Raw genomic sequence first — 17,161 nt, 5'->3', positions numbered from 1 at the left:
GTGCTTTCTTACAGGAAAAAATTAAATTTTATTATTGTGGACTAGTATAATTTTTCCATGTAACATTATTAGGATGATTTCTGTTTGTTTTCAGGGAAGGGAATGAAGAATGAACTTTCTATTTGTTTCTCAGTGGAATCATTCTGTCAAAGAATGCCTATACTTGGGTGTTATGTGACACCCAGAATTATATGTTTGGAAAAATGACCTGGAACTAGGTCTGTTAATTTTGTTTAGAAAGGGCTCATATTAAATTCCCATTGTTGTTTGAGTTTGGGTTTGTTGGTGTCTTTCTGTTTGCTGACTTGTAATTCCAGGGATAACTTCTAAACATAACTGCATTAACCATTGAGACTGTGCTATGTTAATAACTCCACATCATACTTGATGTGGCTTTTGTTTAATTGTGAAGAGTTTATACAAATACTGCCATGCCATATATATATATATGCATATATAATTTCTTATTCTTTCTGAAAATAAGTTGTTTCTTCTTCTGCTTTACCTATCCAGCCCAGGAATTGAAATTGCCTTTACTTTCTTTTACTTGCAAAAATGGAGAACATTCTCCTCTGCTTATGCCCCAATTGCAAGACCAGTCTTTCCAGGACACTTCTACTTTGTTATTCAGGGATCTACAAGAGATTAGAGAGAAGCATAGTTTCCTCAGTCATTGAGTCCTCCTAAATCCTTGTCTAGACTGACAATGACATCTACTCTATAATATCAATGGTGGCCTGTTAGAAAGCAATTAAAAGCTCACATTAGTTTTGTCTGTGTCACTCAAGGAAATTCACTGGGAATGTCTTTTCAATTCATGGAATATTAACAGTCTCAAGTATGGGATTTCTGGGATGCATCAATGACCTCTTCTTTTTCCCCCTAGTCATTTACTTCCTCAGATTCTTCTTTTACAATAGATTTCTCTTCAATATTCTCTTATTTTGTTAAATCTAGAGAATGTACCTAATAGCAAACAAATGCAGCTTAGTAATTAGCCTAGGGAAAACAAGTCTGAACCCCCTTCTTTATCCCCATCTTAAAATCGATTGGTTGATTTTTAAGATGGGTTCTCTGACTACTTAAGATTTTTCAGTATTATTTCTTTTCTTTTTTATTAATTATATTTCATCACAAACTTTGAAGTACTTTGTATTGGGGTTCATATTATATATTAATTTCAATCTTACCTTTTTTGCTACTCTTTGTGATGTTCCTATATTCGAATTATACTACCAGCCTCTAATCTTACCATGGTAGAGAACTATCAACATAGATATGGTTTTCCCCATAGCACTTCACCTATTTCTGAATACATATACATAATAAGAGCTTGTAACTAACAATCTGGCTAATAATTTAAAACTACTTTAAAAATGATAATAGAGCAAGAATAGGAAGAAAAAACACTTTGAATTCCAACATTTTATTTAAGTGAATTTTTTGAGATGTTTTTCACATAAATTTTAAGATTCATTTTGTTTTTTAATTAATAAACATTGATTTAATCTTCTCCCCACCTCCCAGTTTAAAAGAAGAAAAAATTCTTATAACAAATATGGATAACCTAGCAAAACAAATTCTCAGTTATCTATGTGCGAAAATATATGTCCCATTTTATATCTTGAATCCAATCTCTCTCTCTCTCTCTCTGTCTCTCTCTCTGTCTCTCTCTCTCTGTCTCTCTGTCTCTCTTTCTCTCTGTCTCTCTCTCTCTCTCTCTGTCTCTCTCTCTGTCTCTCTCTCTCTCTCTCTCTCTCTCTGTCTCTCTCTCTCTCTGTCTCTCTCTCTGTCAGGAGCTTAGTAGCATAGATCATTAGTACTCTAGAGCCCTGGTTTCTCATTGCATTGATCAAAGATTGTCACATCTTTCAAAGTTATTTATCTTTGAAATTTGTTTTTCTTACTGTAGAAATTATTTTTCTGTTTCTGCTTGCTTTACTCTGAATTATATAAACTTTTCCAGGTTTCTCTGAAATCATTTTTCATCATTTCATATAGTACAATAATATCTGATCACCTTCATGTACCATAATTTGTTATACCATAGTTTTTAAGCATGTACTATGTACAAAGGTACTAGGTCAGGTGCTGGGGATATAAGGAAGAAACAAGAGGGAGTAAGTAGAGTGGCCTTGGAGTCAGAAGACTAAGGCTTCAGGTTCTGACACTTACTAGCTACCTGACCATGGACAAATTACTTCTCTAAGTCTCAGATTCTTCATCTACAAAATGGGTATAATCTTGCTTACACTACCTACCTTACAGGATCATCACGAAGAAATCGATTTTTAAACAGAAAAGCATCGAACAAAATGTATTTATGGTATTAGTATTTGATTTTTCAGATGGATCTGGCTCATAGACCCCTTTGGAGGAGTACTTACAATCATCTCCTCCTGAAATAGAAACCTCTTGTTCATTCAATAAGAATCTAGAAATACAACTTTCTGAACTAATATGAAGGGATGACTCATTTCCTAGTAGTTTGATTACTAATGTTTATCATTTTATTATTAATTTAATTCAATAGCTCAGAAAATCTCATATAAAATCATTGTAATCCTCTAGAGTATATTGTTCAAGCATATTAGAAATACCTTTCATTGGGATGGGATGTTCTTAATGAGTGGATTGTAATAATCTTTATTAGTATTAATCATTATTATTATTGAAAACCTTGTGATTAGTGGTGAATATGTATTAAAGTAATTTCAGATTATTTCCATACTCCACATACTAACCGAAGGCATGGAGTAGGATTGATTGATTTAATATTGAATGAAGTATTTAAGGGACAGGTTGAATGGTAGGCTAGACATGGAATCAGTGATGCAAGGAAATGACCATATAGATTTTCAATATATTCTGTAATAAACTGCTCACCTGGAATCTAGGCCTTTACAATATGCTAAACAGAGAATACCGAAATAGCCCACTTCTGTGGTGAATAGCTCAGCCAAGGACACCATGTTCTATCTTTATGATGAAAAGCAGGTTTCACATCAAAAGGCAAATTCCTCATTTCAAAAGGTTGAAGACAACAGTACTTACAAATAATCTTGTCTGGTTACTCTGAAAGTCTTTTTTGGATCTGTAGCATTTTCATTAGATTATGAATAGATAATTTTTCACTTACTTTCAGCTCTTGCCTCTCATTGTTTTGTTCTGAGGTAGTTGCTGATGGAACATTTATTAGCATCCTTGTGCATCCTTTCCGAAAATGTTCTACGTCAGTGGCACCGTTGTCAGTAAAACAAAATTTCACTTGTGCTGTGTGTTTTAAATGCTTGTAGATAAAAACAGAACAAAACAAAATTCAGCAGCAACAATTAACGATACTGACATTCATGTATGGATTATATTTTACTTTATTTTCATTCTTCACTGAAGTTGTATTTCTTCTTTGATGCTACTAGATGATTGATATTAAACATGTACTTCATCAAACCTAAAGGTATTAAAGGGGAAACACTATTTTAAATAGACAATTTGACAAGCATTGACTAATGCTATTACACAGAACCATTTTTATTTATTAAACATATTTGATCAATTTCATTTTTTTTCTTTTTGAAGGGCAATTGGGGTTAAGTAACTTGCCCAAGGTCACACGACTAGTGGTTTGGTTTTGTGTGTGTGTGTGTGTGTGTGTGTGTGTGTGTGTGTTTGAAGTGTCTGAGGCCTGATCTGAACTCAGGTCCTCCTGACTCTGGAGCTGGCACTCTACTCACTGCGCTACCTAGCCACCCTGATCAATTTCATTTCTGAAAGTGGTTGTGCTTTTTATATCCATTTGAGGTTGGTCTTTTGTATATCTGTCCTCCATTCAATTTATTGTAAATACTCTCCAACTACAGTTGTACTTTTTGTTATTAGGCCCTTCTTGATCCTAAGCTCCTGAGGACAATAACCATGTCCCATTGTCTTTCTGGAACATTCCCCCTCATATTGTAGACCCAATTTGTTCAAGTGAATTCAATGGAATCAATGGAGTAGCATTTGCCGTCTCTTTTTTAGTCTCTAAAGACATTGCCATCTCATCAACACACTATTTTAAAGACTTTTTCCTGTCTTTTACCAGAATGGCATCTCTGTATCTTGCACATCAAGGTGCATGTATTACTGGAGACACAGCTATGCATAACATACACAACATGCTTTCCTGACAAGCATTTGCTTCCCTTCCAAGCAACCAATATCCTGATAATATACAGAGCCAAACCTTTACATAAAGGCTCAAACATCTTTGATCTTAGGGAGAGCAACCACAACTCCTGAGTTTCAAGGACAAGTATGGTCCTAGTTAGAGCATATGGTGTGCTTTAAAGCAGGTCACCTGTGTTTTGAGCCAACTTCAGATTGAATACAATTTTTTATCTTCATCACTTAAGCATGTCTCTTCAAGTAAGAAACTAAATTGCATACTGATAGATCTTGAAAAGCTCACTCTAATAACTCCATATTCTCTTAACTTTTCAGAATCATTCAGAACACATTTTGATAATGATAGGATGAAATAATTGTAGGGAACAATCACCTGCTCTTTTTTAAAGGAAACAAAACAAAACTTATTTATGGAAGGGGAAAGAGCACTTAGAGTTTTCTGTTCCATGGAAACCCTATATTGTGGTCCAACATCATGGGAATTTGCTTGACTTTTTTTGAAGCAATTTCTTTAATCATAGGTGAGGAGAGATAGGGCTGGACAATTACATGGTGGTCTGTGCCCCAGGTATACAGGATTATTTAGACCAGTGGTTCTTAATCGTTTTGTGTCATGGACTCCTTTAGTAGTCTAAGGAAACCCATAGACCCCTTCTTAGAATCATATTTTAAAAATTCAACATTGAAGGAAAGGCTAAATTTATTAGAGGTTAGTGAAAATAAAGATGTAATTTTTTCCCATCCAATTTCTTTTCTCCCTCCTGCCCCCAGAACTAGAGATTTTGATATTAATATCTAGTGTTTCTAGGTTAAAAGTCAGGGGTAATGAAGTTAAAGGAAAGAAGCATTGTTATTCTCCTGGCTAATGTTGAATGCCAACATACCATTCCTCCTTATGCTGTGCTTTGGCTAACAAGTACATCCTGGAGACAGGTAGGTGTGAGGTGAGACAGTGGAAAGACTCCTAGTCTTGGAGGCAGAGTACCTGGACCTTTCATTCACTAGCTATGTGACTGTAGGCAAGTTTCTTGATCTTTGTTTCCTCATATATAATGGAGAAAATATCAAAATAGCATCACTTAAGGTTGGTTAAAACAATTTACGTGGTTGCACACTATGTTAAACGTGTTGACCAAAGTCACTCTTCTCTATTGCTAATCTGTAACCCACATCCTATTCATATGGTTGTGCATGTTTGAGTTCAACAAACCAGCCCCCCTAGTCCTAGTAGATGATCCAGGCTGTTATGAACAAAGTGCTTTGTAAATTGCAAAGTGCTATATAAATGTGAGTTATTGCCCAATCTAATACTTTATCTACTGATGGATAATCTAGGGTTGTTCATTATAGTGATTCAGTGTATTTTATCATTTGTATTTTGTGAAGGGCAGAATAAGAAAATCAATAGACAAATTGCTGATAGTATGCTCAAATAAAACTGCTTGCCTTAAACTTCTAAATATAAAGTGGCAGAGAAAACCACTCATAAGTAATAAATAAAACTCACTCTTTCTTTACAAATTAACACTCCCTCCCCCCATTTCACCACTGTCAACAGAAAGTGCCCTTTTTCATGAACACAAGTTTTAAACCCAGCTCTCCAATTTTTTTCTTTCTTTCTTTTTTTTTTTTTAAAGCAACCGGGGTTAAGTAACTTGCTCAAGGTTACACGGCCAGTTATTTCTGGGTGTGTCCAATTTTTTTCTGCATGTATGACCTTGGGCAAGTTCCTTACGTTTCTGAACCTCAGTTTACTCATCTGTGAAATAAAGATGTTGGACCAGATGATCTCTAAGAGATGTTGTAACAGAAAGGAGGCTAGGTTTGGGTTCAAATCTTGGCTTTTCTGTTTTACTTTTCTATATACTATCTATGGAGTCACCCCGGGAAAGTCACTCAAATTTCATGTACCTTAGTTTCCTCATCTGTAAGACAAGGGGTGGGATCATAATTAGATGCCTTCTAATATCCTCTCCATTGCAAAAGTGAAATAAAGTTGTACATATCATAGTAATCTGTGGTTAATAACAGACAAGGGGCACCATTTGCAAATCTAGCCTAGGGAACACAAATATCTCACTCTAATTCTGCTCAATTATTATCTTTTTGCTGAGACAGAGCTTAGAACTCTTGACAATCAAATCTATGCTGCTTCCTCTTCATAGAGGAGGTATACATAGCAATTGCTACCATGTCAAATGTTATTAGAAAGAACATTACTATGCATGTTAAAGACACCAGAAGATATTTTATAGTCATATAAACGTTTCCTAATGCTAAGTATGAAGAAAGATTAAAATTCTAACTTGTAAAATGGGGGATGATAGCATGAAATACCTCTGACACAGGGTTGTTTTGAAGGTCAAATGTGGTAATTTATGTAAAGTGTTCTTCAAACCCTAAATGGAGCAGGTCAAAAGTTCCTGTGCCATCAGTAGTGGGATTGCTCATATAATTAACCATTTTGCCTCTACTCTGAGCAATACAGGGAGAACTAGTCTTAAAGCAAAACAAAAACCAAAACCCATAGCCCTGGAGAAAAGCCACTATACCTGCTGATTTGTTCCTTGACAAATGTATGCTGGTTTTCCTTAATTGGGACTTCCTTGCATCACAGAAGTTTTTTCATTCATCTCTAGTATATTACTCACAGGTATTCTTTCATACTGTTCTCTTCTTGAGCCTTCAGCTCTGATTTTTTCTTTCTCTCAATCATTTCTTCTTTATCCTCTAGTATCAGGGAAAATGTTAACTCTTTCCTTTTCTAAGGCTAACCCCTCTACCTGTATCTTGGATCTCACACCTTTCTGTGTCTTGCTTAAGCTAACTCCATCAATCATCCCCTTGCTCTCATACACTGTCAGTTTCTCTCTACAGGCTACTTCTGAATCTAAAAATCATCTCAGGTCTCACCTTTCAAAAACCTCTTCCCTTGTCTCTGCTACCCTTTTAAACTGTCATTCTGTATTTATCCTACCCTTTACTGATAAGCTTCTAGAAAGTATAGTCTATACTAGTTGTTTTATTTCCTCACAACCCACTCACTAAAACTCACAAAATAGAAACATAGAACTTTAGAGTCAGAAGAGAGATTTCTGTGTCCATCCAGTCCATTTCTAGCCTAAAAGGAATCACCACATCGCCAATACAATGGCCATTTAGCTTATGCTATAAGATTTCCAGTGAGGGGGAACCCACTTGCTCCTTAGGCAGCCCATTTCACTTTTGGATAATTTTAATTATTCAGAAAGTTTTTTTGACATCAACCTTAAAATTGCCTTCTGTCTTCCAATTTCTAAACATTGCTTCTGATTCTATCCTCTAGGGCCAAGCAGAACATCTCAAATCTTTCTTCTATATGGCAGTCCTTTTATTATGATCTTTCTGAGATGTCCGTTTTCCAGATTCAATATTTTCAGTTCTATCAACTGAATTTCTTATGAGAAGGACTTAAGGCCCTTTAACATCTTGGTTTCCTTCCTCTAGACATTCACCACTTAAAAAATTAATAAACACTCATTTATTAAGCACCTACCATGTGTCAGACACTATGCTAGACATTGAGGGAGGAGATCATTAGGGAATTCTTGGACTCAAGTAGCTTAGAATCTATTAGGGTGAATAACATAGATAAATATATGTATGTATGAGTGTGTGTATGTGTGTGTGTCTGTGTGTAGTTATTTGCCCTGATGTGCACTGATAGCTGGAAAGATAAGGAAAGGTCTTGTATAGGAGATAGAACTTGAGCTACATTTTGAACAAAACTAGGGATTCTAAGAAACACATGAGAAGAAGGTAAGAATGTCAGACATAGGAAACAGCCCATGCAAAATCATGGAGACGGGAGATAGGAGACAGAACTCTGCTTATGAGAAACAGAACACAGGATTATAAATTGATTTAAACGTCAAACAGAGGAGCTTGTATTTTATCCTAAAGGCAATAGGGAGCCACTTGGGGTTTTTTGAGCAGAAGTGTGACATGGTCAGTTTTGTGTTTTAGGAATATCACTTTGGGAAGTATGTGGAAGTTGTCTTGCTGAAAGGAGAAACCTAATACATGAAAACCTGTTAGGAAACCATTGTAATAGGTCAGGACAGAGATGATAAGTGAAACTAGGGTGAGACAATGAGAATGGAGAGAAGGGCATATATGTGGAAGATATGTTGTCAGTACTGTAGAATCAATGAGATTTGGCAACTGATTAGGTATAGCAGTAAAGGGAGAGTGAAGAGTCAAGGTTGAGACCAAGATTTCAATCTGTGGTGAATAAAGGAATAATGGTATCCTTAGCAGAAATAGGGAATTGAGGAGAGAAATCTTTTTTGGAGAGGAGGGAAAATAATGAGATCTTTTCTGTACATACTAAGTTTGAGAAACCTAATTCAGCTAAAAATGTCCAAAAGTCAGAATAGAAGTTAGGAGGGCTGGATAGATTGTTCTGAAAGTCATCTTATAGAGATGATCATTGAATGTAGCAGAGTTGATGGAATCATTAAAAAAAAAAGAAAACAGTGAAAGAAGAAAAGAGAACTCAGGGAAGAACCTTGCGAATACAGCCACAGAGAGTTGGACATGAATGATGTTCCAGCAAAAGAGACTGAAAAAGAGCTATCAGACAGTTAGGGAGAGAACCAGGAGAGAAAGTGTGGTATCTTGAAAATTCAAAGGGGATAGAATATCTGGGAATAGAGTGTCAAAGCCTGAAGAGAGGTCAAGAAAAATGAGGCAATTAAAGGTCATTGGTTACTTTGAAGAAGTTTCAAAACTTTCAAGTTTTAGTTGAATGATGAAGTAAGAAATTAGATTGCCAGGGATTGAGAAGTGAATGAGAGAAGACTAAATGGAACCAAAGTATGAAAAAGTTTCTAGGAGTTTAGCTGTGAAGGGATGGGGAACTATGGGATGAAAGATTGAGGGGATATTAGGGTTAAGTGAAAGTTTTTTAAGGATAGAGGATCTGCATGTATGTTTGTAGGTATTAGAGAAAAACCCAGAACATAGGGACACTGAAACTTAAGAAGAAGAGGGGTAGTGGTTGTGGGAACAATCTTCTGGAGTGCACAAGATATGATGGGATCAAGAATAAAAGTAGAGTGGTTAGTAATGGTGAGAAGAATGATAACCTCTTCACCAGAGACTGGAGTCAAGTGGTAGAGAATGAAGGATGATAAGATATCACAGTATTTTGAGATGTAGAGTGGGACAGGGAAGAGGGAGCTCATAGCAAATGGCTTCTGTCTTCTCAGTATAACATATCATCTCTCTGATAAGGAAGTGGGAAAGGGGATGGGGTGGTGTGGGAGACTTAAGAAAGGAAGGTTTAGAACAGTGGTTACAAGGAATGTACTAAAGAATCCATTATGGAAGAGTAAAAGGATGACCTTGCTGCTTTAATGACTCAGTTAAACTATATAACATAAATTTGTAGTGGACCCAGGCTATGGTTTTGTAACTTCATCTATGGTTTTCCATATTGAAACTTGTAGTTAGGGAGAAGGAGGGAAAGGAACTAAGAAACTGGTTTAGGATTGGAGGGAAGTATTTTTGTGTCCCTGGCAACAGACCACAAGAGTCAGAATCAAATCTTGAATCTCAATTTCCTAAATCCTATGGTTATATTACTAGTCCCATATTAATAAATACTTTATGTGTAGTTCTGCCCTTATATATGACCTCTATACTTTTGTTTCTTCTCTCCTATATATTTGAAATGTTCTCTTCCATATTCATTTACTGAAGTCTTACCCATACTTTAAATTCTAGTGCAAATGACAACTCCTTCTTGAAATCTTCCCTGATCACTCCTCTGGGTAATATGGTGGCACAGAATTTGGAATCAGGAGACCTATGATTGAGTCCTGGCTCTGGTACTTATTAACTGTGTGGCCACAGGACAGTCATTTAGCCCTCATCAAGCCCCAATTTCCATACCTGTAAAAAATGAGGACAATAATGCCATTATGACCTAATTCACAAGATAACTGTGATAACTTTGTAAATCTTAAAATATGACAGAAGTAGGAGTCAAAGGAACTTATTATATGTTATTATTATTGATTTGTCTTATTTATATACCAAAACTGTATGGCAGGAACTATGCCTTATTTAAACCCCAGAGGCTACTATGATGCTTTTCACAAATTTGAAATAGTAATATTTGCTGAATTGCGTTGAGTTTAATTATTACACTTCTACTATGTGCAGAAAGATGTGGTAGATATAATGGGAAAATACAAAAATTAAGAAGACAAAAGTCTGCATCCTAAGGAACTCAACTACTTGGGGGAAAGACATAAAAAACATTATAACACAAAAAATGTGCAAGGATATTGAAGAGAGTAGAGAGCCTAGGATTTAGAATCAGGACATATGTGTTTTAATAAATATTGTGCTATGAATTTATTTCTGAGTAGGGGGTTGGAGAAGGCTTCCTGGAAGAAGTAGCATTTGAGATAGAATTTGAAGACTCTCAACAGAGAATTTCAACTGGTGAAGCGTGGGAAGAGAAGGATAGGGTACGGCAATTGCAAGCATAGGACACAGTGTAGACAAAGATAAGTAGGTGGGAAAATATATGATATGCAATTGGGACAGTGAGTAATATAGTTTGGCTGGAACATTTTAAAAGAGGGTACCTGGAGAGGACAATGAATTAAACTTCAATAATGCAATGTCAAGCATGGAATACTTGAGTGAATAAGAGGTTTTGGGGTAGAGGACTCTTCTATTAATTAGGTTATATCTATCCCTTAACCATGAATCTCAATTCCAGTGTTTTCCTGACTTCTTCAGCTTTGTCTCCCTCTTTCCCTGGATGCTGCTTCAGAGATTTTTTCTTCTGGGCAGACTTGGTCACTCACTCTGGCCCTAAGCCCCTGGCTCTGGTAGAGTTGGCCTCTTCCAATCCCTTTTTGATATAAAAGACTGATTTCCCATCATATTTTCCTCAGCAAGTTCCAAGAATAAAGAGAATGGCTGTATTTATAAGCTTTTTGAACCAAAGCCCCATGCAGATTAGCCATTCCTGAAATGGGTATTGATTTAGGTAGAGAAAGGGATTTGATTTTGATGGAATATTAAGAAATGTGAACTGAGGGAGTTAACAATGCACAATCCCTTTGTAACCATGGATATGGATTGAAGTTCAGGTCTGCTATAAAGAAGACAGTGATATATTGGCAGCCTCAATGAACTACTAGCTGGAATTTTTCTAAACTCACTCACACTCATTGTATTGTTGGTGTCAAAGGTTATGGGAAAATGGTCCACATATCCAGTATGTATGGAAAGTGTCTTCACCTCAGCAAACAGAGCAAGGAAATAGAGGGCATTTTACTTATTTTCCTTTTATAAAGTTTTCTCTCCCTGCCTTGTAGTCATCAGTGAAAAACTTAGATTTTTTGCCACCTGAAGTTGAAATTGTATAAGTCAGATTAGCTAAAAGATTCATTTGCTTTTTTATATCTTTTTAAGAAAGTTATCATGTTTTCACTTCATTTTGGTGATAAAGAATCAGTGATTTTAGTATTCCTTGGAACTGTTGTACTTAGAGCTATGTCATATACACAATAGAGCAGAAGAGCAGACTTTTGGAGGAACAGAAATAGCTAATGACAACTAGCATTTTTATATAGCCCCTATTACATGCCAGGTATTATGCTAAGAACTTTGCAAATTTTATCTCATTTGAAGACCACAGAATCTTAGAAATTCAAAGCTGGAAAGGTCCTCAGAGGCTGTTTTGTGCAACCTATAACTGTGCAGCCTGCTACCATCCAGTCACCAGGTTATCCAGCCTTTGTTTGAAGACTTTGAGTGAAGGCCAGCCTGCTACCTCCAGAGGCAGTCTAGTCTACTTTGGGTTAGCTGCAGTGCTTAGAAGTTCCTCCTTACATCAAACCTAAATCTGACTCTCTATAACTTCCACTCTTTGGTTCTGGTTATGTCTTGTGGGATCAAGATGAATAAATCTAACCCTGCTGCATGGCAGCCCTTCACTTTTCATGAACCCTTACATTTTCTCTTCTCCAAGCTAAATATTCTCACTTTTTTCAACAAATCCTTGTATGGCAAAATCTCAGAGTTCTTCACCAACTTGGCTGTCCTCCTTTGGACATTCCCTATCAACGTCTTTTCTAAAATGTGGCACTGAGAACTGAATGCAATATTGTAGATATGGTGCAGTATGACTTTAACCTCCTTCATTTTCTATACTATGCTTTTCTTAATTCTGTTTAAGAGAACACTGGTCTTCTCAGTTGCCAAAGCATGCTGTTGACCCTAAAACCTGTAGTGTACTAAAAACCCTAGATCCTTTTTCAGATAAAATGCTATCTAACCAGTCTTCCCTCTTTTATAATGTTGATTTCGAATCCAAGTATAAGATTTATTTAACTTCATCTTATTAATTTTGACCCAATGTTCTAACATCCATTTTTTGTCTTGAATCATCTAGTATATTAGCTATCCTTCCTAATTTGTGTCATTTGCAAATTTGATAGCATGCATTTATCCAGCTAGTGGCCAAAAAAGTTAAGCAATATAAGGTCAAGCAGAGATCCCTGAGGCATTCCACTAGAGTTCTTCCAAGTTGATATTGTACCATTAATGGAAAATACTTTTGTAGTACAGATGGCAAACAAGACTATAGGGTCATAAATTCAGAGCTGGAGACCAGCTTCTCTATTTTATAGATGGGGACATTGAGGGCTAGAGATGTTAAGTGCCTTTCCCAGAATTAGATAGCTAATAAATATGAGGTTTGAATTCAAATATTCCTTACTCCAAAGCTAACCCTCTATCCTTTAGAGTAGCTATTCTCAAACTTTTTGGTCTTAGGACCCTTTTATACTAATAAAAAGTATAGATAACCCCCTAAAGGGCTTTTTATTTATGTGGGTTATATCTATAAATATTTACTGTATTAGAAATGAAAACTTATTAGTTTTATTATGAAAATAGTTTTGGTGTCATGGACCCTCTAAAATGATCTTAGGAATACTAAAGGGATTCCCTAGACCACACTGCATTATACCATACAGAGAATTGTTATAGAATGTCTAGATAATAGTTTTTCTCTTGGAATCTTCATCAGCAGTAAAAGTAATTATTACTTGTATATCATGAATAAAATTATTCAGATAGATCATTAGAATCTATTTCAAACTATTTGGGATGCTAATAGCATTTCTATGCAGATACAGAAGAGAGAAAACCTCATTTTTTATTTGCTTGCAAGAGTTTTGTAACTTTCAGATTCCACCAAAACATAGAAGGGAGGCTGATTCTCTTCTGATCAATTCCCTTTGAAAGATATTTTATTAGGATTGTGTTTGTCTGTTATGCCCAAATAGTTATTGAATGAATGAGTGAATGTGTGTGGAGGAGAGGGGCTTGAGTATATGGTTGGTGTAAAGAGATTCTCTTCCTCTTTCCCTTATCATCTACTTTTGTCTTCTTGTCTACCCTGCCAAAGCTGAGGAAGACATCACCACCATCATCAATCATCATCATCATCATCATCATCATCATCATTATCTTCATCATCATCATCATCATCATCATCGGAACTCACATAGCATTTTAAAGTCTGCAAAGCACTTTACATTCACTATCTCACTTGAGCTTCATGGAAACCATGTGAGGTAGGTGCTATTATAACACCCAATTTGCAAATGAGGCCCTTGAGGTCACAGAGCTAGTAAGTACTGGAGGTATTTGGAACCTAGGTCTTCCTGTTCCGAGTTCAGTTTTCTGTGTACCATATCATACTTCTAATTTACTAGCCCTCTATATCTTTGATTCTTTTCTATTATCATAAGTATTTGATGTAAGATTTGTGAACTTTACTTAGAATTTTGGTATAAATGACTTTAGACCCAGGATTATCTTTGAGATCATCTAACCCCCTCATTTTATAGATAATCCCAAATCCTCTCCCCACCCTCTCACAGGAAAGAATGGCTCTAGATCTACTCAGAAGACCTGGGTTCAAATCCTACCTCCAAAGCTCACTTCTGGTGGGACTTCAGGTAAATTGCTTAACCTCATGTAGCTTTGCTTCTTTTTCTACAAAATGGGGAAGTTAGACTAGATGGCCTTTGACATTCTGTCCAGATCTGGATCTATGATTCTATGACTGTCAATGACTAGTTGGTATCTTGACATCAACACAGAGTCGGGTTTGTTAGACTTTACTTAATTCTAAGTACAAAAGTACTTATGTAATAAGTCTAGTCCATACTTATATCACCCATATGATCTAGTAACGCTAAAACTAGTTCTATGTATGGTATAGTAGGAAAAGTAATACACTAATAGTCAAAAGACCTAGTTTGGACAAAAGCTATGCCATTTAATAGCTGTGTGCCCATGGGTAAGTCATAGTACATGCATTTGTTTCTCCATTAATAAAATAGGAATAATAGTACTTAGAATTCGTCAACAAGAATTTATTAAGCACCTACTATGTGACAGGCACTGTGCTAACCATTAGGGATACAAAGGGAGGCAAAATAAAGTTCTTGCTCTCAAGGAACTAACAGTCCAATGGAAGGTTATGCTTAGCTTACAGGGTTGTTAAGAGAGTGCTTCATAAAATTTAAATCACTATGTCAATTTGAACTTTTATTATTAGGTAGTTCAGACACTTTTCCAATGCTCTCTAGCTTATCCCCCATAACATTTCTTACAGACTTGAGAAAAAGAAAAGTCAAATATGATTTTACTAAGGAAATTGAGATTAAAGCTATGTCATGGAAGAATAAGAATAAACCTCAGTTCTCAATCTACTTGCTAAGTTACTCATTAAATCACTGGGGCTTGGTGGAAACGTGATATGTCGTCTTGGGGAATGAACTACCTTTCTTGCATGGTTTGAAATACCTTACTTGAAACAGTGAAAAAAATCTAATTTTCTGTCTATTATACTACAGCAATGCAATAGGAGAGTGGAAAATTTCCTGGAGTGGCAATTAATATTTCATTTGAAAATAGATACTTTTAAAAAAAGATCCAATAAATTAATTTAGTGGGCTATCATTTTCCTCAAATGTTTACACTTTATTTTTAAGTAGTTCATTTGCCATCCTTCCTGGATACAAAGAGGTTAGTTATTAAACCTCTGATAGCCCCTTCTAATATTGTGTTTCATAAGAGAGTGTCTTACAAACATTTTTGTATACAGTCAATGTCAGAATTTGTTTTGCTTATTTGTTATAAGGGTTTTGTGACTCTTCTTCCCTCCCTCCCTCCCTCCCTCCCTTCCTTCCTTCCTTCCTTCCTTCCTTCCTTCCTTCCTTCCTTCCTTCCTTCCTTCCTTCCTTCCTTCCTTCTTCCTTCCCTCTCTATCTCTTTCTTTTTCTTTCTGCCTTTCTTCCTCTCTTTCCAGTGGCAGGGAGTGATGGGAGAAAAAACAAATGCTTGAGATAATTGGAATAAAATCCAAGTCTTATGAACATTCACATGGTTTTAACTGTTTCCTTCACAGTTATTTGTATTTGTGTCTGCTTATGAAGCCAAAATAAACCAATCAACAATCATTAATGACCCATTATTTGCCAGGTACTGGGTTAGGGGTTTCCTGGTCCCCCCCAATGCTATTGCCTTCCATTTGAGATGGAGTTAATATAGAAATACTATCATAATTATTCTAACATTGTGAAACAACCGCCAAGCCCAAGGGGCTGGGGCATTGTGTCTGCTCTTCTCATTGTCCTTAAGGGGCTTATCTGCCCTGGATCCTAGGATAATTTATTTATAGATTAGGTTTAGGCTCACATCTAAGATTTCCTCCAAAAGGAGAATAGAAAGCAGATCAATCTATAATATGAATCCAGTATAGGATTGGTATTTATTTCCTAGACACAAAAGAAATTCCAAAACACACACACACTCACACATACACACACACACAGATTCTAACAAGCATGCCTTGACAATAAGACTTAAAAGAGAATTCAGTAACAACATAAAATTACAGTTATATTATCTAAGAGGTTATACATAAACTTCATCAGAATACTGTGCTGTTTGTGAGATTGCTGATTAGATATTTTGATTTTCACCTCAGCTTTGTACTGTCTAAACAGTTCCTGGTATATTTCTTCTGGCAAAACAGCAAGGTTTAGGCCAGTACTCTTATCTTATCAGTGGACACTGTCTCTGATGCAGAGCCTTTCCTCATTGCTAGCCAGATCTTCCGACTGGTCTCAGGATCTCTGTATCAGGATCTCTTGAACTCATGAAATATCCTTTAAACTCACCTATGACAATCTGATATTTGGTCACCTACTCAATTTAGGAAATACAAAGTAGAAAAGGCAGATAAATGCACAGGTGCAAGCTTGTCTATCTGAGTTCATGTTCCATGTGGGAGTGGTGGTAGAGTTCAGGTAAAGAGTGCTACCCTTTTTTCCATCCTTCCCATGGGGGGGGGTGTCTAGAGACAAAGCTCACTAGGTACCGCATGGAAGAGTTGAAGCACAGAGACTGAACCCAAAACTATCCTTTCTTGTAACCAATATAACTTGGGTCTCAATATTGGCTCTCATATTGTCATTATTATATCATAAGACTCTCTCAGTTTGGTAGGGAAAGCTCTGTGCCTGTACAAGGACTGAATTTAGTGAGAATTTGGTAGAGGAAAGGTCCTTGTTCTTTGGATTACTGGCTTCAATTGAGGGCACATGAGGTTTCAGGCTTTCTTTGGGGAGAGATAAAGACACTAGGAAGAAGATAGCATGTGGAGGAGCCAGACTATCAAACATGCCCACATCCCCACCTTATTACACTAAAGACTTTGGGAGAATTTCCCTCTGGTTGAAATAAGTCTCTCTCTCTGTTTTCCCCCTTCTCTTCTCCCCCCTCCCCCATCTCTCTATGTCTATGTCTCTCTCTTGAGCTGAGATATTTTTCTCCAAGAGAGAGACAGACAGACAGACAGAGAGAGAGAGAGAGAGAGAGAGAGAGAGAGAGAGAGAGAGAGAGA

The sequence above is a fragment of the Petaurus breviceps genome, unplaced genomic scaffold (genome assembly GCF_028583685.1).
Source record: "Petaurus breviceps papuanus isolate PSGF00001 unplaced genomic scaffold, PetGlider_PUasm1.0 90784, whole genome shotgun sequence".
NCBI classification, from domain to species: domain Eukaryota; kingdom Metazoa; phylum Chordata; class Mammalia; order Diprotodontia; family Petauridae; genus Petaurus; species Petaurus breviceps.
Note: the sequence above shows the minus strand (reverse complement) of the source record.